Source organism: Notolepis coatsorum (assembly GCF_963971535.1).
Source record: "Notolepis coatsorum genome assembly, chromosome: 2".
NCBI classification, from domain to species: Eukaryota; Metazoa; Chordata; class Actinopteri; order Aulopiformes; family Paralepididae; genus Notolepis; species Notolepis coatsorum.
The window spans coordinates 216,234,767-216,260,722 of record NC_140166.1 but is presented as its reverse complement, the minus strand read 5'-3'; the positions used below and the strand labels follow the sequence as shown (position 1 = coordinate 216,260,722).

The 25,956-nt window shown below is 46.4% G+C and overlaps 1 pseudogene across 1 annotated transcript in view; it reads left to right on the top strand.

Annotated features, from left to right (window-relative positions):
• The window catches only part of LOC311223754 (voltage-gated delayed rectifier potassium channel KCNH5-like), a 301,501-nt pseudogene that overhangs the window by 46,676 nt on the left and 228,869 nt on the right, over positions 1 to 25,956 (top strand). The window contains exons 7-10 of the transcript in view: positions 4,021 to 4,102; positions 4,607 to 4,729; positions 7,850 to 8,007; positions 10,089 to 10,360. The product of the transcript in view is annotated as a voltage-gated delayed rectifier potassium channel KCNH5-like (transcript). The remainder of the gene's footprint in view (positions 1 to 4,020; positions 4,103 to 4,606; positions 4,730 to 7,849; positions 8,008 to 10,088; positions 10,361 to 25,956) is intronic.

The window sequence follows — 25,956 nt, the reverse complement described above, 5'->3', positions numbered from 1 at the left end:
TCTGTAGTGATGATGAGCCCCTCTCTGTAGTGATGATGAGCCCCTCTCTGTAGTGATGATGAGCCCCTCTCTGTAGAGCTGATGATGAGCCCCTCTCTGTAGTGATGATGAGCCCCTCTCTGTAGAGCTGATGAGCCCCTCTCTGTAGTGATGATGAGCCCCTCTCTGTAGTGATGATGAGCCCCTCTCTGTAGAGCTGATGAGCCCCTCTCTGTAGAGCTGATGAGCCCCTCTCTGTAGTGATGATGAGCCCCTCTCTGTAGTGATGATGAGCCCCTCTCTGTAGTGATGATGAGCCCCTCTCTGTAGAGCTGATGAGCCCCTCTCTGTAGAGCTGATGAGCCCCTCTCTGTAGTGATGATGAGCCCCTCTCTGTAGTGATGATGAGCCCCTCTCTGTAGTGATGATGAGCCCCTCTCTGTAGAGCTGATGAGCCCCTCTCTGTAGTGATGATGAGCCCCTCTCTGTAGTGATGATGAGCCCCTCTCTGTAGTGATGATGAGCCCCTCTCTGTAGAGCTGATGAGCCCCTCTCTGTAGTGATGATGAGCCCCTCTCTGTAGAGCTGATGATGAGCCCCTCTCTGTAGTGATGATGAGCCCCTCTCTGTAGTGATGATGAGCCCCTCTCTGTAGAGCTGATGAGCCCCTCTCTGTAGTGATGATGAGCCCCTCTCTGTAGAGCTGATGATGAGCCCCTCTCTGTAGTGATGATGAGCCCCTCTCTGTAGTGATGATGAGCCCCTCTCTGTAGTGATGATGAGCCCCTCTCTGTAGTGATGATGAGCCCCTCTCTGTAGAGCTGATGATGAGCCCCTCTCTGTAGTGATGATGAGCCCCTCTCTGTAGAGCTGATGAGCCCCTCTCTGTAGTGATGATGAGCCCCTCTCTGTAGTGATGATGAGCCCCTCTCTGTAGAGCTGATGAGCCCCTCTCTGTAGTGATGATGAGCCCCTCTCTGTAGAGCTGATGAGCCCCTCTCTGTAGTGATGATGAGCCCCTCTCTGTAGTGATGATGAGCCCCTCTCTGTAGAGCTGATGAGCCCCTCTCTGTAGTGATGATGAGCCCCTCTCTGTAGTGATGATGAGCCCCTCTCTGTAGTGATGATGAGCCCCTCTCTGTAGTGATGATGAGCCCCTCTCTGTAGAGCTGATGAGCCCCTCTCTGTAGTGATGATGAGCCCCTCTCTGTAGTGATGATGAGCCCCTCTCTGTAGTGATGATGAGCCCCTCTCTGTAGTGATGATGAGCCCCTCTCTGTAGTGATGATGAGCCCCTCTCTGTAGTGATGATGAGCCCCTCTCTGTAGTGATGATGAGCCCCTCTCTGTAGTGATGATGAGCCCCTCTCTGTAGAGCTGATGATGAGCCCCTCTCTGTAGTGATGATGAGCCCCTCTCTGTAGTGATGATGAGCCCCTCTCTGTAGTGATGATGAGTCCCTCTCTGTCTTGAATGCCATCTTCTATGGTTTGGATATTAGTTGGTGTTAACGAAACAACGCTCCAAAAAAAGAAGCATCAGAAAATCAGGAACAACGTAGGCAGCGAGGTCAAACGTTCTGTCGTAGTGGAATCACAACGGCAGCTCCGCTTACTGCTTCTGCTTAAAAAATAAATAAAAAAATAATCTTTTCCCCCTCCTTTTTCCGTTTTTCTCCCATCCCAATGTTAGTCGTTATGCCAATTCCCAATCCCCTTCCTGGTCGTTGCGCACTCTACCCCCTACCGTCGGTCTGGGAGGGCGGAGACTATCACATGCTTCCTCCGACACATGTGTAGCCAGCCCACCGCTCCTTTTCACCTGGCAGCGCGGACTCTCACTGAGAGAGTGTAACGTGTGGAAGGTCACACTACCTCTCTTAGATCCTTCCCTCGCTGTGCAGGCACCCCGACCGAACTGTAGGAGTCGCTGTTTACAACGACCAGGACCCACCCCACCGGCTTTTCCACCCACTGACACTGCCAATTGTGTCAGTATGGACGGCCGACCAAGCCGGAGGTACCGCTGACAGCTGGATTCGATCCCACTGTCTCTGCGGTGGTAGACAGACGCTTAGTCCGCTGCGCTACCCGGCCGCCCACTGCTTCTGCTTTTTAACTCACCATTTAACTCTGAAATGTACGATACAAGTGGATATAAAGCTATTGAATAGTTTTACAAGTACCTTAGGGGCTCAACAGAGCGAGTGTTTTCGATTATAACCCGGGCATTATTATGCTCATTTAACCGCGTTGATGGACGACAGACTACGCGTGTAATGTAATTCCAACAAAAGTCACCTAGCGGTGCAATTATCCTGTCAGCCTCTTGGTAAGTGAGGGTCATTACCATTAGCTTATGATACACTCCAGCAGCTAGCCACAACGTCAGCGCATCCTTCCGTATCAATAGTAATAATTATCGTTACATTACCTCCGCTCTGTCTGTACCTCCGCAGCGGCTCTCTCCACTTTTTTCTTTCTTTTAATCTTATACCTTGCCTCACACTAATTTGTTTTTATCAACTTGCTTGTGAAGCACTTTGGTGTCAGCTGCCGCTGCCTGGAAATGTGCTATACAAATAAAACTGACTTGACTTGACTTGACTTGTGGAACGGCAGGTTTCTTGAGAAGGACGTGTTTGGTGGTGTGCTGCTGAGGTCCTGAGGTCCTGCTCGGCTTAAACCACAAAGAGATTCAATAGTTTATTTCAAACCGCAGTGTTAGCCTGGCTACATTTACCATTGTCCGGCAAAACAACATTTGAAAAAATAAATGAAATGGGAAAAGAGGAACCCCCCCCCCCCCAAAAAAACAACAACAACAGCCAGAAACTGTACACTGTTTGAGAAGGAGATGGAAGAAGCAAAGCTTATCCGTTTCCATCCCCCACCAATAACTAATTGCAAGATTATATATACTTCAGCAAGTACAATATGACACGATTTCCAATACACAACATATGATACAATACAATTTGTACTAAATACTTCAACTACACACAACACAATCACACATGCACACACACACACGCGTGCGCACACACACACACGCACACGCACACACACACACACACACGCACACACACACACGCGCACACACACACACACACACACACACGCGCACACACACACACACACACACACACACACACGCACGCACGCACGCACGCACGCACACACACACACACACACACACACACACACACACACACACACACACACACACACACACACACACACCTACACACACACACACACACACACACACACACACACACACACACACACTAGACTAGACTAGACTAGACTAGACTAGACTAGACTAGACTAGACAAGACAAACAGGCTGACTATTACGGCCTGTGGTCAATTGAACCCCTCTGGTGATATTGCCATAGTCTGCCTGCCTATAGAAGTAGAATCTCTTTTTGCATATACCAGGAATTGGGCGTTTAACCCGTCCTGACTATATAATAGGAGCAGTGCAAAGCCATGGTCTCCCAGTGCTAACGCCAGTGCCTTGTTGAAGGACAATGACGGGAGTTTGTACCTACTAGCATGATTTTTGATTTTTGATTTGATTTGAAGTCTTTATTTCGAACATGCAATGAATACAACAAACAATAACAAAAAAGCAAAACAACTCAATCTGCATGTTCGAAAAGGAGTAGGAAGAAGTATACACTTATTTAATCCTACCCCTTTTCCACTACTCAAATGAGTGTACTATTTTAAACATAAAAAATAAAAGAAAAAAAAATATATATATATATGCAAAACAAAAAACAAAAACTATATATGTATAAAATAAAATAAAATAGAAAACAAAATAAAAATGTAAACACCCGTGAATATCAAGTCCCTTCCTCATCCCTGTACCTCGTGAACATAATTTCCTTCTACATCAGTTTGAATTGTCTCATGTTTGGACATTGCTTTAGCACCACATTTAGACTGTTCCACAGTTTCACTCCACATATCGAGATGCAGTGTTTTCTCATGGTAGTGCGTACGTTTAGCACGTCTCTTATGGTGTGGCAGGAAACCGGAGTACCCGGAGGAAACCCACACGGACGAGCAGAGAACACGCAAACTCTTCGCGGAAAACTGTGAGGCAACAGCGGTAACGGTTCCTGCTCGAGCCACAAGCCACGTCCGTCTCATCCCCCATCCTGCCGTGTGCTCTACTCTCTAGATCTAATCAAGTAGGGGAAGAAATACGACTATTTACCCAGTCTGAAGTATCACCCGCCCCTTCCATGTAACGCGGAAACATCCGTCGTCAGACAGATAACCCGGCTTCCCCTCGCACGCTTTTATGTGGCAGTGCTTCAAAAGTAAGCAAAGCTGTTTTTAATTGGCGACCTGATGTCGGTGCGCGTTTAGCGGTGTTTACTTTGCACTGCCTTGGCTTCTGTTGCTCCCCCGCCCCTCCCCCCCCCCCCCCACCCTCCCAGTGTAGAGCCGTGATAAAACAGATAGCGCGGCACAAACGTAATCGCTTCAGGCCCCCCCCCCCCCCCCGACCTTCTCCACACAGCGGTAGTTTTTCACATTAGAAAGAATCCCTTTTTTGTTTTGTGGACTTGCCGCTCAGCCAGAACGCCTTTGTGTCTCTTCTTTTGAGGACGGGGAGATGTGGCCTCACAAAGACAACGGGCCGCGGTTCTTCAGAGAATGTGACGGGCGAGAATGTGAGAATGTGTCCTGTACGTCAGACGATGAGCATGTGTCTGATGTGTGTCTTTTTGTACGTGTGTGTGTGTGTGTGTGTGTTTTGTGTTCGTATTAGCGCGCAGGTTTGTTTGTATTTATTTGGGGCGACAGTGACTCAGGAGGTAGAGCGGTCGTCTGGTAGTCGGAAGGTTCCCGGTTCGATTCCCCGCTCCTCCCGGGCAGCGTGTCGAAGTGTCCTTGAGCAAGACACTTAACTCCTAACTGCTCCCGATGTGCAGGTCGGCACCTGGCACGGTCGCCTCCGCCATCGGTGTGTGAATGTGTGAGTGAATGTGTAAAATGTGAGGAAAAAAATTGTAAAGCGCTTTGGATAAAAGCCCTATATAAATGCACTATTTACCATTTATGTGCGTGCTTGTGTCTGTGTGCGTGCACACCAGCACATATATATATGGGTTTCTGTGCACATGTGTACCATGCCATGTATGTATGTGTGCCTGAGTGCGTCAGCTGTCAGATGGCGCTTTTCACTCCAACCACTCCTGTTGTTCGAAGCTGTTTTTAGTGTTGTGCTTTAAAGGAACACGCCGACATTATCTGAAATTCACCTGCCGTCTTCTCCAGAGTCAGACAAGAAGATAGACACCAATTTCAGTAGAAAGCCATCCGGCTGCAAACACTGGCCTAGCTTAGTCAATGGAAGCGGATACGGACCGCTAGCCTAGCCTAAGACACCGGGAGGTTCCCAAAGTCGGGGTCGCGACCCAAAGGTGGGCCGCGAGCAGCCACGGGAGGGCCGCGAGATGATTTCAAAAAAAATTGTCAGGCCACTGAACTTAGAAGCAGGCCAGGACAGTGTTTCTAGTTGTATTCTAAAATTCTATTCTATTGTATTCTAAAATGTGACTATATGGTTTTATATTAACTTAATAAATAAACAAAAACGAAAAATCTACTTATTTCAACGAACATTTCAAACTAAATAACAGATTATGCACATAAAACGCTGAAAACAACCGAAGCAACAATAGTATTTTTAATGAGGCTATTATTATTATCATTATTATTTTGCAACAAGTTAGCCCTCTCATAAATAGCACATATAAATGAATAACTAACTTAATAGGATTGAAGTGATATTTGGCTTAAAAAATCGGTCGCCTGGCAAAAAAAAAGAAAAAAGAAAGCCTGACGATGTGCATTGGGCCGCGGCTCTCTGACGCCTTATTTTCTGGGTCCTGGCCTGAAAAGTTTGGGAACCCCTGGCCCCTAAGACACCGGGAGGGGTGTGTTCGGCCAACGGCTAGGCTAGTGGGACGTATCCGGAGAGCTTCCTACTGAACACACACAGAGGAAATTGTTATCTATCTTCTTGTCTGACAGTAGGCGCATTTCCTCCATCCTTTTTAAGCTGGAATATATGTTCTTGATTGTGGCCTTGGCCCTCTGCTTCTGTCTTAGCCGGGCATGTGTTTTAAGCCCTAGCTATAGGTATTTACATACACAATTCCCCTTTTATAAACAACGAAAACAAGCCATATCTTTCACCATCCCCACTGACATGAGATCTAAGCAATGTGTTGATGCTCTAGGCCCTTTAATTACATGGGTCTGGAGGGGGGGGGGGGGAGGGGGGGTCTTGTTGTCTCCTCCAGTGAGACCCTATCGCCTCCTCGCCTCTGGGTCTACACAGACTTATTCTTGATTCTCGCGGCGTCCCACGTGGAAAGAGGTTGTGAATGTTTCATAAGAAACATTATAGCTCCTGCCTACAGGCATCATTACCTTACTCATTTCATCTGTGTTGTTTATACTACTGTATATTATATATCACATCACATCACTGGTTGTCGGGCAGATTCTATAAATTCCATGTACGAATCTTATATGTGGATTTTCTGCCATGTTTATCTATCTATCTATCTATCTATCTATCTATCTATCTATCTATCTATCTATCTATCTATCTATCTATCTATCTATCTATCTATCTATCTATCTATCTATCTATCTATCTATCTATCTATCTATCTATCTATCTATCTATCTATCTATCTATCTATCTATCTATCTATCTATCTATCTATCTATCTATCTATCTATCTATCTATCTATCTATCTATCTATCTATCTATCTATCTATCTATCTATCTATCTATCTATCTATCTATCTATCTATCTATCTATCTATCTATCTATCTATCTATCTATCTATCTATCTATCTATCTATCTATCTATCTATCTATCTATCTATCTATCTATCTATCTATCTATCTATCTATCTATCTATCTATCTATCTATCTATCTATCTATCTATCTATCTATCTATCTATCTATCTATCTATCTATCTATCTATCTATCTATCTTCTCATGGTGTGATGCAGATGAAATTTCTTTTTAAATAGAGCTGATCTGTAGACTGGATGACCCATTGACCCTCTTTTATCTCTCTCTCCCTCTCTCTCCTTCCCTACCTCTCCTTTTCCCTCATTCTGTCCATCCTCACTCTACCCTTCTGTCTCTCCCCCTCGCTCCCTCTCTATTTCCGTATGTCTCTCCCCTTCCTCTCTCTTGCTCTCTCCTCTCTCATCGACCTTCTCTCTCACTCCTCCCTCCTCTCTTCCCTCCTCTTCATCTTTCTCACCTCTCCCTCCCTTCCCTCTCTCTCTCCCCCTCTCCTCCCTCCATCTCACTCCCCCCTCATACCTCCCTCCCTCTCCTCCCTCCCTCTCTCCCTCCATCTCACTCCCCCCTCCTTCCTACCTCCCTCCCTATCCTCCCTCCCTCTCCCTCCCCCTCTCCTCCCCCCTCTCTCCCTCCATCTCACTCCTTCCTCTCTCTCCTCCCTCCCTCTCCCTCTCCCTCCCCCTCTCCTCCCTCCCTCTCTCCCTCCATCTCACTCCCCCCTCCTTTCTCCCCCTCCCTCTCCTCCCTTCCTCTCTCTCCCCATCCTTCCTCCCTCTCTCTCCCCTCCCTCTCTCTCCCCTCCCTCCCTCTCCTCCCTCCCTCTCTCTCCCCATCCTTCCTCCCTCTCTCTCCCCTCCTCCCTCTCCTCCCTCCTTTTCTCCATCCATCATTCCTCCATCTCCATCTCCCTCTCTTCCCTCTCCCTCTCTCCCTCTCCCCCCTCTCTCTCCCTCTCTCTCTCTCTCCCTCTCTCCCTCTCCCTCTCCCCCCTCTCTCTCTCCAGGGTATCAGCAGTCTGTTCAGCTCTCTGAAGGTGGTGAGGCTGCTGAGGCTGGGCCGCGTGGCCCGTAAGCTGGACCACTACCTGGAGTATGGGGCAGCGGTGCTGGTTCTGCTGGTCTGCGTGTTTGGACTGGTGGCCCACTGGCTGGCGTGCATCTGGTACGGTTCTCTTTCTGTCATCTTTAGGGATGTGCTGATAAGATAACCACTCTTTCACCGCCGACACAGACTCACTTCTAAACGTTTACCTCCGATCCGCCGCTCTCACTGAACAGTAAAGACTTCTCATCTCCTTCCATCATCCGCTGGAGAGATCTAACATAACGTGCTTCTATTAGAGATCTAACATGCTTCTATTAGAGATCTAACATGCTTCTATTAGAGATCTAACATGCTTCTATTAGAGATCTAACATGCTTCTATTAGAGATCTAACATGCTTCTATTAGAGATCTAACATGCTTCTATTAGAGATCTAACGTGCTTCTATTAGAGATCTAACGTGCTTCTATTAGAGATCTAACGTGCTTCTATTAGAGATCTAACATGCTTCTATTATAGATCTAACATGCTTCTATTAGAGATCTAACGTGCTTCTATTAGAGATCTAACGTGCTTCACATTGTCTGGCTTCCAGACACACTCACTCGGTCGCATACACACACATATACACACACATATACACACACACACACACACACACACACACGCACACACACACACACACACACACACACACACACACACACACACACACACACACACACACACACACACACACACACACACACACACACACACACACACAATGTTTTTGATTAATTGCAATGTTTTTTTTTAATTTTTTTTTTTACCTACTTTCAATAGAAGCATCTAAGAATGAAGTTCTATAGAAAGTAGGTCTGCATCCCCTTAACAATTGTGTGTATTGAGCCGTACTGCATTGTACCCATTCTGCATCTGGTAATACAATTTTCAATCAATCATCCAATAACCACTAAATTCATAATTAAAAACTAAAGAAAAGTTGGATGTGTTAGTTGGTTGGATGTCTTAGTTGAAAGGCAGTTGGATGTGTTAGTTCCAATAACACACAGTTGGATGTGTTAGTTGGTTGGATGCACTTCAAGCTGCTTCCACATGGAGGCAACTTGTCTTTTTTGTAGTTGTGGGAACTACTTTTTCTGGCGGATGGTTTTTTCAATAAACCTTCGATTAATGTGTGTTTATTGTATAGCAATAAGGTTGGATGAATGTGGCAGTTGTATAAAAGCATTACACCACTTGCAGGAGTGATTTGTGAACAATAAACCATGCCTAGGGGGGTCTAACGACCCTTGGCTGCGCCTCAGGCTTAACGACCACCCCTAGGCATGGTTTATTGTTCACAAACCACTCCTGCGCGTGATGTAATGCTTAAATATTAGAGAGGGAGGGACGGGGGAGGGAGGGAGGAAGGGGAGATAAAGGGGGAGAAAGAGAGAGGGGAGAGAGGGAGGGAGGGAGGAGAGGGAGGGAGGGGAGAGAGGGAGGGAGGGAGAGGTGAGAAAGATGAAGGGGAGGGAAGAGAGGAGTGAGAGAGAAGGTTGATGAGTGGGGAGAGAGCAAGAGAGAGGACGGGGAGACACATTAGGGCTTATGTGCCATGTGGAGCAATATATCACACACGCATCTCAGGGAACCTCAGACGTGCTACAGTACAGAGGTAGTTGTCTGAAGTGGCCTGTCTGCATCTGGAGAAAAGGTTAGCCATTAGAATAAAGTATTTTTACTCGGTTGCCTTGTTTTGTTTTTTTTACGGTTCACCAAATGTTCTTTTCTATTCATCTATCTATAGATGTAACCTTTAAACCTTTCAAACAAGCCCTTGTCACTTCTCAAAACTAGGGATGCTCGATATTGGCTTTTTTACCGATACCGATATTCCGATATTGTCCAACTCTTAATTTCCGATACCGATATCAACCGATATCAACCGATACCGATATATGCAGGGTCCCCCCCCCCCCCCCCCCCCCCCCAAAAAACTGAATAATTTCAGGTAACTAATAATTTCACTGGATATATATATAACAAATATTGTTATTGTTTTTGTTTTTTTTAAACCGATACCGATATTTTCCGATATCACATTTTACTGCCGATATCGGCCGATAATATCGGTCGGGCGATAATATCGGACATCCCTACTCAAAACAAGACCCCCCGTTCCTCCGCTAACTCAAAATGGCCTCCCAACAGGTACAGCATCGGCGACTACGAGGTCATCGACGAGGACACCAACACCATCAAGACGGACAGCTGGCTCTACCAGTTAGCCCTCAGCATCGGCTCGCCCTACCGCTTCAACGCCAGCGGCTCCGGCCAGTGGGAGGGCGGTCCCGGGAAAGACTCCCTGTACATCACCTCGCTGTACTTCACCATGACCAGCCTGACCACCATCGGCTTCGGGAACATCGCGCCCTCCACGGACGGGGAGAAGATATTCTCCGTGGCCATGATGATGGTGGGATGTGAGTATCCTCGCTTTCCTCGCCCTTCGCTCGATGTCGGCAGTCGCGTGTGTGTGCGTTTTCACAAAGCTGATCTGGGGTCAGAGTTTTGTGTTTTTTTTTTGGAGTGAATGCTTTGCTTTTCTCCTGAGATGGATTATAATAACAACCCAGACGATTGGGACCTCCTGAAGGGGCTCCACGCAGGGAAGATGGAAGAAGTTATTCTGAGAAAATATAAAAGCTGATCACTGGTGTTCAAAACGTACATTTTGAAGCTTGGAAACCCTTACGAAAAGGTGTCGCGGCAGTTTGATGGTATTTTAAGTTTGTATAAGTTAGTAGCATACAGTACAATTGTTACACGGTTGGAGAAAGAGAAAGAGAGGAGAGAAAGGGTGAAAGAGGAGAGAAAGAGAGGAGAGCGGGAGGGAGAGAGCGGGGAAGCAGAAGAGAAAGAGGAGGGGGTAGGGGAGAAAGGGAGCAGGACCAGCTAAGCCAGAGGAGACAGGACAAGAGAGAGAGAGCAAGAAGGTGGCAGTTTCCTTATAACTAGACGAAGAGATGCATATCAGTGTATATATAGATCCTGACGGTGGCACACATGCAGGCAGAATCAGGCCTTATGCCCATCTAAGGTAATGTTTGTACTGTGAACACAATGTAAGGAAATTGGCTATTGGATGTATAAGATTCACTTCCTAACAGGATATAAATTGTGGTAAAGTACACCCATGGTAAAAGTCATGTATATCGCCATGGCGATATTGTCCTTAAATAATACCACGGTGTAATCAACTTTAAGCCATAGTTTATTGATGCCATGGAAACACCGTGATACCAAATACAGAATACCATGATGCCTTTCTGTGAGGTAAGGTTTGAGTTATGATGAAAGAAAATTCTAGAACCTTTCAATCTACAGGGCAAAGTGTCACTATAATGAATGAATGAATGAATGATCATTGCATTTATAGAGCACTTTTCTAGACACACTCAAAGCACTTTTTACAATGTAGAGTGACGGCAGTGAGTGGCAGCATTCAATCAGACAGCAGTAATAGTGATAACTGTAGTGAGTGGCAGCAGTAATAGTGATAACAGTAGTGAGTGGCAGCAGTAATAGTGATAGCTGTAGTGAGTGGCAGCAGTAATAGTGATAACAGTAGTGAGTGGCAGCGGTAATAGTGATAACTGTAGTGAGTGGCAGCAGTAATAGTGATAACTGTAGTGAACAGTAGTGAGTGGCAGCAGTAATAGTGATAACTGTAGTGAGTGGCAGCAGTAATAGTGATAACTGTAGTGAGTGGCAGCAGTAATAGTGATAGCTGTAGTGAGTGGCAGCAGTAATAGTGATAACAGTAGTGAGTGGCAGCAGTAATAGTGATAACTGTAGTGAACAGTAGTTAGTGGCAGCAGTAATAGTGATAACTGTAGTGAGTGGCAGCAGTAATAGTGATAACTGTAGTGAGTGGCAGCAGTAATAGTGATAACTGTAGTGAGTGGCAGCAGTAATAGTGATAACTGTAGTGAGTGGCAGCAGTAATAGTGATAACTGTAGTGAGTGGCAGCAGTAATAGTGATACGGTTCACAACGTCTTTTCTCTCCCTCCCTCCCATCTCACCGCACCCACCCTGCTGTTCCCCCGAGAATTGATCCTATATTAAAATACCCAAACACACCTGTATTGGTTGGTGGTGTTATGCTGACCGTAGTAGATTATGTTCCACACGGATCCTGCGACAGCAGGGGGTGATGATGGACAGAACAGATGCTGCTAACTCTAACCGGGTGACACCTGTGATTTATGACGTACTGTACTCCACCTAATCGTCTGTATGATCTGGACCCACGGGGGAGAGATAGAACCGCTTGTAGACAACAGGAGAGGAGGAGCTGAGCCGAGGGTATTATATGTTTATAGGCCCTTTTTCACAACGTGACAACGTTTGCACATTCTAAACCAATATTATCAGCCGCCGGCAGGATGTACAGGACGGACTCGAGCGGTGTTCCTGCTGCAACGGAATTCTACCGGGAAAAGGTCTATTGACCGGGTCCGGGTTCTGAAGACACGCGTCGTGTGTGTGTGTGTGTTTGTATGTGTGTGTGTGTGCGTGTGCGTGCGTGTGCGTGTGCGTGTGTGTGTGCGTGTGTGTGTGCGTGTGTGTGTGCGTGTGTGTGTGTGTGTACCGAGGGACACTGAGGGAATAGAGAGAGAATACAGTTGTGTTTAGGAGACGTTCAGGTGAGGGCCCGCTGGACTGAGGGCTAACAGACGTCGCTCCCCTGGGGCTGATTAGTGGGTCTACCAGCTCAGGCTCCACCAGGCTGCCTGCCAGACATCATGTGGGAGTTTGTGGTGGAAAGATCTATCTGACAGGTAAAAGAGTGGAGGTGACAGCAGCTCAGGGCGAAAGATTCAGAAGAGATCCTTGAAATAGAAAATGCGACGTGAAAGAGTCCCCTCTACTCCTCGTGGCGTGAAGCCCCAGTGTCAGTGTCACTGACTCACTCACTCAGTCATTCAGTCATCCTAGAAGAGGTCTTTATTTGTCATGCAGATGAACACACACACACACACACACACACACACACACACACACACACACACACACACACACATATGTGACCACACATAAGCAAGCTTAAATTATTATTTATTTCTTTACATTATATCAAAGTACAAGTTCTTACCTACAAAATAAGCCATCACTTGTACAAATTGGGCGGATACTTTTCAATCTATGTCTTATTAACAAAGTTGATAACACAATAGCCGGTTTTGAGCTATAGAGCCTCAAAGGGGCTGTTGGCTGTCCTCTTAAAGGGGAACTATCTTATAAATGGCCTTTTTGAGTGTTTAGCATTGTTTCCTAGCTATGTGAACTTATATTAATATGATCTATGTCTCAAAATTCTCATATTGGTGCATTCTTCCAATTCTCCTCTCACAATATTCACCCTCACTGAACTGAGTCATTTGAAAATGTGCGCGATATGTGATGTCAGAGAGACACTGCTGCATGATAATGTTGAGATACAAGATGAGCTGCACACAGTGGCACCTGCACCTGCACCTGCTGCCCAGGCTCAAAACGGCTCGAGATCTTGAGGTAGAAAAATGCTGTTTTTGAGGACTTGATTAGAAATACAAAACAATGAATAAAAAAAATATATATATTACAGAGGTGTTCCATAGACTCACAGGAATTGTGTAAAAGTGCCCAAATAGTGAAAGAAATAGTAAAATAGTTCCCCTTTAACTCATTGACCGCCACGCTCTTTTCCCATCTCTACTCAATGGCGCCAGCATTATTGACCATTTTAGCGATGTTTGCGGACCCATTGTGTGTTATAGCTATGGAGACAATTAGGGCTGACCTTCGAAGTTTTTTTTGGCAATCGAAGCTTCGGGGGCCGAGCTTCGATTTTAATTCGAAGCTTCGAAAAAAAAATTTCAAAAGAAATACTCCAAAAAAAGAAATACTCCAAAAAGAATAATCCCAGTGATCCCATCGCCATCGCGATTACTCGTGTATATGTGTATACTCGTGTATACGGGAAATAGGTTTGAGGCGATAAAATCTCAGAGCGATCGCTCTGTCGCTCTGTCCTCTGAGGGGGAGGAGTTCTTGCAGACAAAAAAAAATAAAGAAAAGTGTCCCCACACTAATCTATCCCAGTTCAAAAGGTAGGCGATACTGCCACCTGGCAGGATTCGATCGTCATTGCAATTGTAACGTCGGCAGATGTGCCGACCCAGGGAGACCCAGGGAGCTCCGGCTGAGTGTCTAGAACGGGGATCAAAGGAAAAATATCAAAGGATCAAAACCAGAGAAATCTCGGCTATGGCGCTCTACCGCTGGCAGCGAAACTCGACTTATCTAGGGTTTGGCGGTCAATGAGTTAACGAGTCGGGTTAGACCGTGCCGGGTCACATATGAGATGGGCGACACACACACATGCAATGGTTCACCGATGAAACACCTCTCTGCACTAGACCCATCCCCCCCCCCCTAAGGGCAGCCGGGAGCAGACATGGGCTGCGGTGTGGGACCGCGCCCGGGGACTGCATTGCAACAGTCGGTGTCGCTATGGTAACGGAACGTGCACTCCATTCTTGGAGGCGTTCTGAGAGAAAGAGGCGGGAAACCACCCGACATTCACAGAGGCCGGGCACTGACATTAAAACAAAAAACGAAATACATTCTGAACGTGTATTTAGTCTACTGGGTGGTGGTATAGGAATAGAGAACAGAGGTCTTTAGTCTACCGGGTGGTGCTATAGGGAATATGAATAGAGAATAGACGTCTTTAGTCTACCTGGTGGTGGAATAGAAATAGAGAACAGAGGTGATCTGTGTATATCTGGAGGTACACCTCCCGGGTGTGTAGTACAGTACAGTACAGTACAGTACACACTAGGGATGTGCATCTCCATCACTGAGGCCGATGCGATGCGCATCTCGATACGTTGCCAACGATACGATACATTTGAAGCACCGGGCGATGTGATGCGATACGATTCAACCCTGTTGAGATACAGTTCGATACGATTTGATTAAACATATCTACTTTTTTCTCCCATTTTCTATTTTTCTCCCATCCCAATTTCGTATCGTCCAATTCTACCCTCCCCTGTCTCGAACGTTGTTAGGCCATGCCTCCCACAAGCCGGCTGCAATGTGGACTAAGCCTTACATCACGTGTCCCCTCCGGTACTCGAGGAGGCAGCCGTCGCATCTTTTCACCTGCACAGCGCGATCTCTCAGCGGCGAGGGTCTGCGTTTGGAGGGCACGCCGCCCCCGTCGCTTCCTGATTCTGCAGCGCAGGCGCACCAACCGACCTGTAGGAGTCGCTGTCCACAACGTCCGATCCCCACCCATCAGCTTCCCACCCCCTAATACTGCCAATTGTGTTAGTATGAACGACCAGCCAAGCTGATAGCAATGCGGAGAGCTGGGCTCGAACCCAGCGTCTCCTGCGTTGGTGGTGAGCGCCTTGCCCACTGCACCACCTAGCCGCCTCCAAACATTTGATTTGTATGTACTTTTCGGTGCGCCGTGTATCTCTTTCTCCTCGACGTCCCTGTTGGTTGATAACTGTGACTCGCCTTCCGTAGTAGCGAAGCAAAGATCGTCTCTGCTGAGTGCTGACAGAAGTGGATGAGAGGAAATTATATGAATGAATCGTTTTTTTTTACCAATGCAAAGAAGAAGCTTCTATCCCCAGGCCATCAGGCTGCTCAACGAACAATAAACACTATGCAACAACCATCAAATGCACACAGCACACACATCCACACGCACACACTCACTTTAAACAAACAACTCACTGCAGCACCCACTTTACACACTTTAGAACACCTAAACACACTTTACACTTTATATTTATTGGTAAAGGATTTGCACTACAACTCGTACACCTTACTGTAAATTGTACCTAAATTGTACCTCATCCCATTTCTGCTCTGCACTATATAGTATTGGATATTGCATAGTATATTGTATATTGTATGGTAACTCAGTTACGTCTATTCTGCATCGAACATTGTACGTCTATACTGAACACTGTGACCTCTATTTTTACTTCTATTTTACATGCTATACTATTGTATTTCATACTTATCTTGTCTAACACAGTCTCTGGAGCAAAACAGTAAGAAGCATTTTGTATAAAAGTATTCTGTACTTCTGTATGACAACTATTAAAGAAACTTGAAACTTGAAACTTGAAACTTGAACTATAATAGATGCATCGCGAGTTCAACCGGAATTGTAGCCGGTGTGCACTTTTTCAAACCGGTGCACTTGGATTTTGAACATCCCTAGTACATACAGTAAAACACCCTGTAGACGTCTGTGTGTGTCTCATCCTCTAGCCCGGAAAGACGAGATGAAATGAGATATTCTTCACTGATACCTGAGGGGGCCAATAATTCCTCTGCCACGCTGAAGATAATAACACAGAGAGAACCACCCACTCATACCACCATTAATGCAGTGTGTGTGTGTGTACTCTGTGCACACGTGCATGCGGTAACTGCCGTGGTTAAAGCAGTCAATTGCACGATGGGTGCGTGTCTGCATGCTGTACATTGTGTGTGCGTCGCTGTGTGCGCGCGCATGAGTGTGTGTGTGTGTGTGTGTGTAAATGGCACATACTCTGCGTCTGGATGCAGTCTGACGCAGAATGTTCTGAACCTTTCCCACCGTGCACTTACAGGAGTGCTTTGGCATTTTTAATTCCAGTTGATTACTTTTCATCCCTTGACACCCAAAGGAACACGCCAACATTTTGGCATTTCAACCATAAGCTAGCATGCCATTTCTGAGAAACGTAAAGGACATAGTGTACGTGTAAATGTTGTCCTCCAGTGAGACGTGTTGTCCTCCAGTGAGACGTGTTGTCCTCCAGTGAGACGTGTGTTTAAATAGTGTCCTCCAGTGAGACGTGTTGTCCTCCAGTGAGACGTGTTGTCCTCCAGTGAGACATGTTGTCCTCCAGTGAGACGTGTTGTCCTCCAGTGAGACATGTTGTCCTCCAGTGAGACGTGTTGTCCTCCAGTGAGACGTGTTGTCCTCCAGTGAGACATGTTGTCCTCCAGTGAGACGTGTTGTCCTCCAGTGAGACATGTTGTCCTCCAGTGAGACGTGTTGTCCTCCAGTGAGACGTGTTGTCCTCCAGTGAGGCGTGTTGTCCTCCAGTGAGACGTGTTGTCCTCCAGTGAGACATGTTGTCCTCCAGTGAGACATGTTGTCCTCCATTGAGACGTGTTGTCCTCCAGTGAGACGTGTTGTCCTCCAGTGAGACGTGTGTTTAAATAGTGTCCTCCAGTGAGACGTGTTGTCCTCCAGTGAGACGTGTGTTTAAATAGTGTCCTCCAGTGAGACGTGTTGTCCTCCAGTGAGACGTGTGTTTAAATAGTGTCCTCCAGTGAGGCGTGTTGTCCTCCAGTGAGACGTGTTGTCCTCCAGTGAGACGTGTTGTCCTCCAGTGAGACATGTTGTCCTCCAGTGAGACGTGTTGTCCTCCAGTGAGACATGTTGTCCTCCAGTGAGACGTGTTGTCCTCCAGTGAGACGTGTTGTCCTCCAGTGAGACATGTTGTCCTCCAGTGAGACGTGTTGTCCTCCAGTGAGACGTGTTGTCCTCCAGTGAGACGTGTTGTCCTCCAGTGAGACGTGTTGTCCTCCAGTGAGACGTGTTGTCCTCCAGTGAGACGTGTTGTCCTCTAGTGAGACGTGTTGTCCTCCAGTGAGACGTGTTGTCCTCCAGTGAGACGTGTTGTCCTCCAGTGAGACATGTTGTCCTCCAGTGAGACGTGTTGTCCTCCAGTGAGACGTGTTGTCCTCCAGTGAGACATGTTGTCCTCCAGTGAGACGTGTTGTCCTCCAGTGAGACGTGTTGTCCTCCAGTGAGACGTGTTGTCCTCCAGTGAGACGTGTTGTCCTCCAGTGAGACATGTTGTCCTCCAGTGAGACGTGTTGTCCTCCAGTGAGACGTGTTGTCCTCCTCCAGTGAGACGTGTTGTCCTCCAGTGAGACGTGTTGTCCTCCAGTGAGACGTGTTGTCCTCCAGTGAGACGTGTTGTCCTCCAGTGAGACATGTTGTTCTCCAGTGAGACGTGTTGTCCTCCGGGGAGACATGTTCTCCAGTGAGACGTGTTGTCCTCCAGTGAGACGTGTTGTCCTCCAGTGAGACATGTTGTCCTCCAGTGAGACGTGTTGTCCTCCAGTGAGACGTGTTGTCCTCCAGTGAGACATGTTGTCCTCCAGTGAGACGTGTGAGACGTGTTGTCCTCCAGTGAGACATGTTGTCCTCCAGTGAGACGTGTTGTCCTCCAGTGAGACGTGTTGTCCTCCAGTGAGACGTGTTGTCCTCCAGTGAGACGTGTTGTCCTCCAGTGAGACATGTTGTCCTCCAGTGAGACGTGTTGTCCTCCAGTGAGACATGTTGTCCTCCAGTGAGACATGAGACGTGTTGTCCTCCAGTGAGACGTGTTGTCCTCCAGTGAGACGTGTTGTCCTCCAGTGAGACATGTTGTCCTCCAGTGAGACATGTTGTCCTCCAGTGAGACGTGTTGTCCTCCAGTGAGACGCGTTGTCCTCCAGTGAGACATGTTGTCCTCCAGTGAGACGTGTTGTCCTCCAGTGAGACGTGTTGTCCTCCAGTGAGACGCGTTGTCCTCCAGTGAGACATGTTGTCCTCCAGTGAGACGTGTTGTCCTCCAGTGAGACGTGTTGTCCTCCAGTGAGACATGTTGTCCTCCAGTGAGACATGTTGTCCTCCAGCGAGACAGGTGTCAAGTGGAGAAAAATAATCAACTGGAATTAAAAAAATTCAAAGTGCTCCTTTAATGGGAATCTGTTTCTGCCTCAGGTGTAGACTGGGCTCTTGTGCATGACCTATCAGACGTGATCTGAGAGGGGGAGGGAGGGAGAGACGGAGGGGGGAGAGATGGAGAGAGAGTGGGGGAGAGATAGAGATAGAGAGATAAAGGGGGGAGAGGGAGAGATGGAGGGGGGAGAGATGGAGAGAGAGTGGGGGAGAGATATAGAGATAAAGGGGGGAGAGGGAGGGAGAGATGGAGAGAGAGTGGAGGAGAGATAGAGATACAGAGATAGAGGGGGGAGAGAGAGAGGGGGAGAGATAGAGATAGAGGGGGGAGAGGGAGAGGGAGGGAGGGAGGGAGAGATGGAGAGACAGTGGGGGAGAGATAGAGACAGAGGGGGAGAGAGAGCTTGTTTTGAGAAAATCCTTGTCTTTGTAAGTAAAATGATCTCAACCCATTGACGGTTTTGCTTGTTTAAAATATTGGTTTCAAGACGAGGAGAAAGATTTCTTGTTAAAATGGGGATTTGTTTTGTTCAGTGTAGAGGCTTTCTGGCCACAGGCTAAATACAAGCTGTACATTATTCAATACATTTTGAATACTTGAGTATTCAAACACGAGTTCTGTTTTATTTATATATTCTTGCAAGGGACATCTCCAAGGCTGCATTCCACTATAATGATGCAGTTCATCATTCTGAATCTGAGAATCTGAAATGCTATCAAACTATATTTCAGGCTAAATAGACCCGCTTGTTACTGCACTTTGTTCACATCTTTAGTGTTAGTCTGAGGTGTGGGTTGGAGTTGAGTTGGGATAGGAGAGAGATTGCTATTAATTACCAAATTAATAATTAAGTTATATATGGCAATATATATTATGCTACAGGTATATATTATATTATATTATTAAAGATTAAATTAAGATTAAACTGGACTTGAAGAAGTCTTTATTCGTAGCACACATTACAATGTAGTCATGCAGCGAACACACACATTTTTGGGTCGCCAATTAGATTTCCTTTCTGCGCTTGACCCATCCCGTTCCTCCCCCCAAGGGCAGCCGGGAGCAGACATGGGGCCGTGGGGCGTGGGGCCGCGCCCGGGGACCCAATCCAAGTGCTTTGTAAAATATTCATTTTCCGTGGGATTTTTATAAACTTTGGACCTGTACTACATAAGACCAGATGGAGAGACGGAACCATTATGTTTTTCCAGCTCCTACACCTCAGTTGGGACTTAAAAACAGGCATCTGGCAACCAGTAAAAAGAAATATGAGTACACAAAAAATGTACTTCAGTGTGTTCAAACCTCTATTTCATTAGTACTCAAATTAATTATAAGAAACTTCAGAGACCAGACTCATGCATGTGCTATATTATTAATCTATTCTATTCTACAATTTTATTGAACTGTATTATTTTACTCTGTCTATTGCTTTTTATTACAGGTTCAAAACTGTCAGGTATTAAACTGTGTGGGTATCAAACAAGAGACTGTCAGGCTTTAAAACTGTGTAGGACCCAGGCACTGCACCCTGATAGAGGGAACTGCGCCCTGAGAGGGAGGTTTGCCCTGGGTGGGAGGTTCGAAGGGTCAACGTGGGTATAAAACAGGAGGGAAGACTGTCATGTTTTAAACTGTGGATACCAAACAGAGAAGGTGAAGACGACTTTGAACTGTTGAACAGTAATCCAGAACAATTTTATTGCACTGTAAAACAATTATTTCATCTATTCTATTCTACCATTTTATTGCACTGCACTAGTACACTATTTTACTATTTTTATCTTACTCTTTTTATTATTGTCTATTTAAAACTGAATCAAACCATAAACAATGTGGCCTGTTGGGATGTTAGATCCTAATGTGAAACTGTGATGTCTGCACTTTATGTGCTCATTTTATGCCTGTCTTTTTTCTGTTGTGAAGCACTTTGAGCTGCAGTTTCTGTATGAAAGTATATATGAAAGTATAACGTTTATTATTATTATTATTATTATTATTATTATTATTATTATTATTATTATTATTATTATTATTATTATTATTATTATTATTATTATTATTATTATTATTATTATTATTATTATTATTATTATAATAAGTATACAGTATATCAGGGGTCGGCAACCCTAGGCACGCGTGCCTGCACAGGCACGCGGGGGCATTTGCATAGGCACAGGGGGCAGCAGAAAAAACAAAAACAAAAAAAAATGATTTTTTTTTTTTATTTTTTTTTTAAATATTATAGTGAAATATTTTGCACTGTTGTCGCATTTATCTTGTTGAAATCCTCCCACAGGTTCTTTTTACTACCACATATTTAATTGAGACCCTTTATTTGTTTATTATTTCAATTTAGCTGGAAATACATTGCTACATCATTCAGTAACATTTGCAGAGCCTTATAACAAAAACATTATTACGGTCACCATTGTGACCAGTGGGATTAATCAACAAATTGTATTATTTATTTTTCTATTTCATTGAACATTGCACATGTTAAAAGCCATTTTTTTACTCAAAATGTGAGTATTACCAAGTCAACTTGTGTTCTTAAAACAATGACAATAAACATAGTTTTATTAGGTTGAAATAATGTGGTTGTGTACTTATTTTTCTGTTAACTTATTATGGATTGAAAACTGAAAACCTTAATGCACAGTAACTGAACTCAATATTTTTAAGTTCTGGTAACTTATTATTATATATTTTTTTTACAGTGTAGTCTTGCGATCAATCAAAACTTATTTACACGATATACCTCACATTCACCCTCCATTCACATCCTGGTGTTCTCCATTAGGCCTGTAGGTGGAGCTATGACAGCACACGTACAGTACACACACCAATGGTGTGTGATGTGTCCAAAAATGAATGGGCAAATATGAGTGAAATGGTCGCACTGTATGCAGCTGTTTGTCTGCATTGCATTCCCCCCCCCCCCAACTCAGATTTAGGGTTGATACAACCATCATAATAATATTGTTAATAATAACAATAACAATAATGATGTAATAATGTAAAAATTATCATTAAAAAGACCTGATTATGAGAAAAAAATATTACGATGCGTGGAATATTGTTGAGGCACACTAGTTACAACTATATTTCAAACAGGCACTCCATGTCAAAAAGGTTGCTGACCCCTGCAGTATATTATACAACAGGTAGGTCCGACCACACATTGTGATTGATTGGTCGAGAGCGTTCTAAACCGTGAGTATAATCATGATACACTCACGGTTAAATCACCATGAATATACCACTGCGCTGGCTTTATAATGTCAAACGTAAACTGTGTCAACATGACCTACTCCGCGCACAACGTTACATTTGATTTAACGTACCCGTTAACCATAAACGAGTGGATAGATAAAGAGGATGGGCCTACATTGGTATTCAGAAAAACAGCATTATTAGACATGCCAATCCATCGAAAGACGACCTGGATGAGTTTGATCACAAACACTAGCCACATCGTTACTAGAGAACTGACTATAACAAGTTGACGCTTGATGCTGCTGTCGGACGTCGGGTGGAACAGGAAGTGAAGTCACTGGCTCAGGTTGAATCAAATTAAACCCTAAAATCAGGTACAAACAATGGAGCGCCATTTAATGACCAAACACGGCACGGCAACTAAATAACAACACAGAAATACAATAGGCACATTTGTGACTGTCACAACGCGCTGGAGAAAAGCCGTAATTAATCCTTCAACACCAAGTCGACGGGCCTTGGGCATTGAACTGGCCCGACTCCCAGAACTGTCCGAGGTGCTGATGACTTTTTATGACGTTCGCTTGCATTAGACTAACACGTCATTCGTTTGCGTTGCCAAGCTTGTTGATAGCCTACTCCATTTGAAATTCCATAGCAACGGTCCACAGTGTCTCTGGTGTGGGAGGGGGTCTGATGCGTACGGTCCTCAGTGTCTCTGGTGTTTATCGTTTATTGTTTAAAAGGATCCCCACTAGCTGCCACCTAAGTGGCGAGCTAGTCTTCCTGGGGTCCACACAGAAAGACGACACAAAACACAAAACACAACAATACATGAGATACATATGACAATCACAATTCACTTAATTAACAATGATAATCTAAAAACATTGTAGACATCTTTATATAAACATCAGAATATTTTCAGAAAAGGTTATTACATTCATCATGGGTAGTAGACGTGAATATTTTCAGAAAAGGTTATTACATTCATGAGTAACTATTTCATTATTACATTCCTACAGTAGGTATTTCCACTCCCAAGAGGGGGGTCTGATGCGTACGGTCCTCAGTGTCTCTGGTGTCAGAGGGGGGCTGATGCGTACACTCCGCGGTGTCTCTGGTGTCAGAGGGGGGGTTTGTTGTGGTTCGTGAGCCCCGGCCAGCCAGTCGGCCGCACAGTAAACCTGATCTGTGTGTCTCACTCTCCCCACTACGTCTGTCTGGACGCGGCCGATAGCCTCGTCGTCTGCCGCACAGGGAACTGCCCAGCGGAGCGAAGAGCCGCCGATGAGCCTTCGAACAGAGAGTGTGAACAGAGAGACGTGTGTGTGTGTGTGTGTGTGTGTGTGTGTGTGTGTGTGTGTGTGTGTGTGTGTGTGTGTGTGTGTGTGTGTGTGTGTGTGTGTGTGTGTGTGTGTGTGTGTGTGTGTGTGTGTGTGTGTGTGTGTGTGTGTGTGTGTGTGTGTGTGCGGGTGTGTGGGGAGGGGGATAGAACAGGGGAGGAGGGCAGAGAGTATGTGGATAGAAAAAGGGAGAGAGAGAAGAGAGAGAGAGAGAGAGAGAGAGAGAGAGGGAGAGGGAGAGAGATACAGAGAGAGAGAGAGAAAGAGGGGGACAGACAGAGAGATGGAGACAGAGAGAGAGGAGGAAGGAGGGAGTTAAAGGGGGGCTCTCTAGACAGAGCATGGAGAGACAAGAAAATGTGAAAGTGTCTGGAGAAGAGCTGTGAAGAGAGAGAGCAAATGTAGAATGAAAAGATAGGAGTACATGGGGGTGGGGGTTCAGAGAGAGAGAGCAGGAGAAGGGTGAGAGAGAGAGCAGGAGAAGGGAGAGAGAGAAGAGGGAGCGTGGGAGGATGGGAGTGGAAGAGACGGACAGAAAGAGAGTGGAGTGGGCGAATGAAGAGTTGAAAAAATCACTTTTTGACAGCGGAGGTCAAGCAAGGGTCTGTGGGGCAGGACCAGGGTCTGTGTGGGGCAGGACCAGGGTCTGTGTGGGGCAGGACCAGGGCCTGTGTGGGGCAGGACCAGGGTCTGTGTGGGGCAGGACCAGGGCCTGTGTGGGGCAGGACCAGGGTCTGTGTGGGGCAGGACCAGGGTCTGTGTGGGGCAGGACCAGGGTCTGTCTGGGGCAGGACCAGGGTCTGTGTGGGGCAGGACCAGGGTCTGTGTGGGGCAGGACCAGGGTCTGTGTGGGGCAGGACCAGGGCCTGTGTGGGGCAGGACTAGAGCTGCCACGGTATTGATTATTTCCTTATCGCACAAATTTGCAAAATATTTCCTACCGCCGCGGTTTTTACCGCACGCACACAAAAAATAAAAAAAAAAGTTTGAATGCATTTTTTTTTTGTAGTAGTAGTAGTCTACTCTTTATAGCATATAGCCTGCCTCTAGTCTAAATGTCTATCTTTAGAGGATGACTTTGCAGCATGAATATTGTTTGGGACTCGGCAAGCACGCATTAGTTATTGAAAGTGAAACACGGATGTGCAGTTCACTCGGGTGTCGCGGGCAGGGGTGGTTACCCCTAACCCCCCCGACCCTTTCTTATTATTATTACTATAAAGTTACTACTTTATAATAAAGGCATTCGTTTTGTGGCATTGACATTATATAGTTATGCGTTCAATAACATCAGCGTATTTACCGGACCATAGCAAGCAATACTCTATTCATATCTCAGTTCCTTTCTTTGCTCAGAGCGTGCTGAGTTGTCCCATTCTGCGGTCTGTTAATAAAGTTTTCAATTAGACAAGTGTATAGAACGAAGGGCTTTTATTATAACATTCGTTGCAGACAGTAAAATCATTATGTCTCGTTTAGTACTCCTGAAGAGCGATGGTAGTCCACTCCGGCGGAGAGTTAAAGCTAACGTTATTAGCTGTTGTGATGAACTGACATTCAGGACGTAAAAACGTGTGACGCGTCTCTCTTCTGACCAATCAGTGGTCTGCAATGTTTCACGTGACTTTTCTGGTACCCAATAGGGTCGCTTGGAACCTCGATAGACGAGTAGGGTATATCTGCAGAGCCGCAAGCCCAACGAGAGGAGGGTAAATTATTATTATTATTAAAAAAAACAGCGGTGACGCGGTATTCAGCCTACTCTGCGGTGGCCGTGATGTAACAGCGATACCGCGGTAATGCGGTAATCGCGGCAGCTCTAGGCAGGACCAGGGTCTGTGTGGGGCAGGACCAGGGCCTGTGTGGGGCAGGACCAGGGTCTGTGTGGGGCAGGACCAGGGTCTGTGTGGGGCAGGACCAGGGCCTGTGTGGGGCAGGACCAGGGTCTGTGTGGGGCAGGACCAGGGCCTGTGTGGGGCAGGACCAGGGTCTGTGTGGGGCAGGACCAGGGTCTGTCTGGGGCAGGACCAGGGTCTGTGTGGGGCAGGACCAGGGCCTGTGTGGGGCAGGACCAGGGTCTGTGTGGGGCAGGACCAGGGTCTGTGTGGGGCAGGACCAGGGTCTGTGGGGCAGGACCAGGGTCTGTGTGGGGCAGGACCAGGGTCTGTGTGGGGCAGGACCAGGGTCTGTGTGGGGCAGGACCAGGGTCTGTGTGGGGCAGGACCAGGGTCTGTGTGGGGCAGGACCAGGGCCTGTGTGGGGCAGGACCAGGGTCTGTGTGGGGCAGGACCAGGGTCTGTGTGTGTGGGGCAGGACCAGGGTCTGTGTGGGGCAGGACCAGGGTCTGTGTGGGGCAGGACCAGGGTCTGTGTGGGGCAGGACCAGGGTCTGTGTGGGGCAGGACCAGGGTCTGTGTGGGGCAGGACCAGGGTCTGTGTGGGGCAGGACCAGGGCCGGCTCTGAACCCCTGTTTATGAAACAATATTTGTTTTAAAGCGACGGCGTGTAATTATTCGATTAATTAATCAAGTTACCGCTCACTTCCACCGCCACTGCCTCAAGTGGTCTGGTGTGACCGGCTTATTAAGAAGAACAAGAAGTCTTTATTCGTCATGCAGATGAACACACACACATGCAAGATGGGCGACACACAGGAACACACACACATGCAAGATGGGCGACACACAGGAACACACACACATGCATC